The sequence below is a fragment of the Rhinopithecus bieti genome, unplaced genomic scaffold (assembly GCF_001698545.2).
Source record: "Rhinopithecus bieti isolate Rb0 unplaced genomic scaffold, ASM169854v2 scaffold_11964, whole genome shotgun sequence".
Classification (NCBI taxonomy): Eukaryota; Metazoa; Chordata; class Mammalia; order Primates; family Cercopithecidae; genus Rhinopithecus; species Rhinopithecus bieti.
In genome coordinates, this window is record NW_016807677.1 from 495,999 (window position 1) to 499,972 (window position 3,974).

Genomic DNA, 3,974 nt, shown 5'->3' on the forward strand with positions numbered 1-3,974 from the left:
TAGCCAGGATGGTCTCGATCTCCTGACCTCGTGATCCGCCCGTCTCGGCCTCCCAAAGTGCTGGGATTACAGGCTTGAGCCACCGCGCCCAGCCTGTAGCTCTTATATTTTAGTCAAGCTTAATAATGCAAAAGGGAAAGATACCATATTTAGTATTGAAATTAATGAGGGGCTTTTCCCCATGTAATTACTGCATAAGTTTAATTATTTCCTCTAGTTAATGTAAAACCACCAAGAATTGTCTTATTGTTAGCTGACCACCCTTCTACTTCCATCCTAAAATACCTCAAATCCCAGAGGTATTTTAAAAGTATACTGAGCTCTTGTTATTTTCTCTCTAAAACATCACATTCATTTTTTCCTTTGGGTATCCACTCCACTCAATCCAGAAGAGGTTGACCAGTTCAGAAGGGGTTGACTTCACCCACTAGTCCCAGGAATGAACATACAAGTCTGGCTGGGCTAAAAGAATACAGCATTTTCCGGCCAAAGCAATTGATCCAGGAGTGGGCAAAAGACACCATGGATGCCTAACAGAGTCAGTGAATACCAGCTTCATGACTTCAGTTGAACCTACAGAAAAGTGAGCTTTTCCTGCTTGAGATGCTAGGCCGGTAAGTTAGAGTTGCCATCTTTACACCATTTAGAAAAGGCCTAGCCTAAAACCAAGCCAACATACACTAGAAAATAGAATTGAGAGATGGAAAGAGAAGTCTGGACTTTTCAGTTATAAAACCAATAAAATTTCCCTAAATGCCTAAACCAGTTTGATGTTTTTTAAAACACAACTGAAAAGTGGCCAGATTATTACAAAGGACATGGATCACCTGCAACACATAAGCAGAAAGAAAGCTGAAAGCCAGGAATACGGCATATATGACAGGGAAGCTCTTAAGACTATCAAGAAGGCCGGGCACGGTGGGTCATGCTTATAATCCCAGCACTTTGGGAGGCCAAGGCGGGCAGAACATGAGGTCAGGAGTTCGAGACCCGCCTGACCAACATGGTGAAACCCCATCTCTACTAAAACACAAAAAAATGTAGCCAGGTGTGGTGGCGTGCACCTGTAATCCCAGCTACCCAGGAGGCTGAGGCAGGAGAATCGCTTGAACCTGGGAGGCAGAGGTTGCAGTGAGCCAAGATCATGCCACTGCATTCCAGCCTAGGCAACAGAGGGAAACTGTCTCAAAAAAAAAAAAAAAAAAAGACTACCAAGATAAACAAGAAGAATTTATCACCATAAATTGCATTACTTCCTTCTTTCTCAATACTATACTGTTGTACTGTATAAAGAAGCTAGCTTTCTACATTTTACCTCTATTTTTACTAGGAGTTTAAACTTTCTGCATTGTATTTCTAAGCAGATCTTCTGTATTGCTAGGCTGTAAGCTCTTCTGATTACATGTTCATATCTGATTATTCTCTCTTCTGTGTCTAGCATTATACATCACAATCACACAATCCTAAATAAGTAGTTATTGAATGGCTTCAATCTTACACGTAGTTCTTTCTGAACTCCTTGTAATCAACAGCATCACCGTGACCATGATCCTACTTCAAGGTAAGGGCTTTACTACTTGTCTTAGGTTGCAGTGGAAGGTCAAGCTACCAGGCTAGACGCTGGTTCTTTGGTATCTTGGCATGTGTAGAATGGTGGATGGAAATAAGTCTCTGTTGTCATCTCTACTATCTGTGAAAAACAAAAAGGTTCTCACCTACCTTTCACTAAGCTCATCTTTTTCACAGGTACGTCAAATCTGTGTACAAACTTTAGATTTGTTCAATGGACTTACCAAAATAAATAAGAGTACCTAGATAATCACCCACTCTAAAGGTCTGATAAAATGAAACCTAAATATTTTGTTTAATATTCAATAATGTCACTCGGGATTTATAATCTCCTATTTTCAGGGCTGGGTGCAATATGTCACGCCTGTAATTCCAGCACTTTGGGAGGCCAAGGTGGACAGATTACTTGAAGTCAGGAGTTTGAGACCAGCCTGGCCAATGTGGTGAAATCCTACTAAAAGTGATTACAGGCGCACACCACCACGCCTTAGCCAGGCTGTAATCCCAGTTGCTTGGGAGGCTGAGGCAGGAGAATCACTTTAAACTGGGAGATGGAGGTTGCCATGAGCTGAGATCACGCCACTGCACTCCAGAGCAGAGCCTGGGCGACAGAGCCAGACTCTGTCCCCCAAAAAATATATATATATATATATATATACACACACACACACACACATATATATATGTGTGTGAATATATATACACACATATATGTGTATACATGTTTTTTCCTATTTTCAACACCATACAGAGATACAACACTATCCTGTTGTCAGACACTTTGGGATGGTACAACTACCAATCCTTAGAAGCTTTTGGATTTGATTCTTTTAAAATATGTCCTCCTTGAAAACAAGTTTCACTCTGATATACTTGCTGCAAAGATCTATATCTATAATAGCTGTCCTACAAAATTCTGTCACTTCCTCCTGATTCAAGCTTTTGTTTATGAATAGTACCACTAATCCTTTAAAGAGACCATTGTCAGCTCTCAAGAACACACAACTGTGTTAACATCAGACTTGGTATTTTTTTTTTTTTTTTGAGAAGGAATCTTGCTCTGTCACCCAGGCTGGAGTGCAGTGGCGCGATCTCGGCTCACTGCAAGCTCCGCCTCCCGGGTTCACGCCATTCTCCTGCCTCAGCCTCCCGAGTAGCTGGGACTACAGGCGTCCACCACCACGCCCGGCTAATTTTTTGTATTTTTAGTAGACACGAGGTTTCACCTTGTTAGCCAGGATGGTCTCGATCTCCTGACCTCGTGATCCGCCCGCCTTGGCCTCCCAAAGTGCTGGGATTACAGGCGTGAGCCACCGCGCCCGGCTGGTATTGTTTTTAAACAGAAATATCTGGAACACTTTGTAAAACTGGGATTGTCAAAATCAAGCTCTATCAAATCATATTCTCCCATAAGGTCTGTGCCCTGGTAAATAATACATCTATCAATTTAAAATATAAATTAAAATATCAATTTAAAATATAAATTAAAAAACAATTTTCGTTGTCATATGTTTCACCTAACACTATCAGGCCAGACGAATGTGGCAACAAAATTCCATCAACACATCTATCTGCAACCTAGAAGGATCTCAAGTCAAAAAGCAGACAGCAGTCCTTCTTGGATCCCATTTTATCGCAGGTGGGCTTCCACGTGAGGCCAAAACAGTAAATGACAGCGAGACTAAACATATGCTTGCTCTCAGGGCATACAACTGAACCTAAAGGGAAGGCTCATCAAATATAAGGTCATGAGGCATGGTCACTCAATTTTAGAAGTGTCTTCTAAACCCAAGGACACATGAAGCAGAATGATCCAAGATCTGAGGTGAACTCATCACCTGCCTTAAGAAATGTCAACACCCTGATGTATGCATCCAACTGGTTTGCTTACGACTCGCGATTAATCTTATCTTCTTGGCATCTGCCTATTTGTTATCTATTCTTCATATTTGATCCTTCCATGTTCCATAAGGGATTCGCAGGAAGGAGGGAGATCCACCCGCCTGGGGCACGTTCTAGAGAAATTAAGTCAAAAGATAATGCAATGATAGCGCTCCGGCCTGTCCAGGAGTGGCTTGGTAAAGATGGGGACAGAAATGTACAGAGAGACATCAGAAGCTGGGGCACTGTAAGGGGTTCCAAATCAGAAAGGGTCGAAGTTCAAGAAAGAGAAGGTGCCTGGTTAGGAAAGCACAGGAGAAGGAATTTGGAGAAGATAAGAGTGAACAGGCATGAATTGGCATTGGACTAGCAGAAAATATCACAACGCAAAGTCAATGATCCCGTCCCCTGAAGCTATCGTCTGTCTTACCAGAGCCTGAAGGACCAGCAGCGACGACACGACAGAATCTTAGTGGCCGAAGGGTTCCCACTTCCGACTCAGCGCAGCAACCGGAAGTTACATC

At 42.4% G+C, this 3,974-nt stretch overlaps 1 protein-coding gene across 1 annotated transcript in view; it reads right to left on the reverse strand.

The window, feature by feature from the left end:
• Nucleotides 1-3,974, reverse strand: part of UBE4A (ubiquitination factor E4A) — a 46,893-nt gene extending 42,919 nt beyond the window's left edge. Inside the window, 1 exon segment of the mRNA XM_017883067.1 lies at nt 3,881-3,974. The gene's annotated coding sequence lies outside the window, so the exon portion shown is untranslated.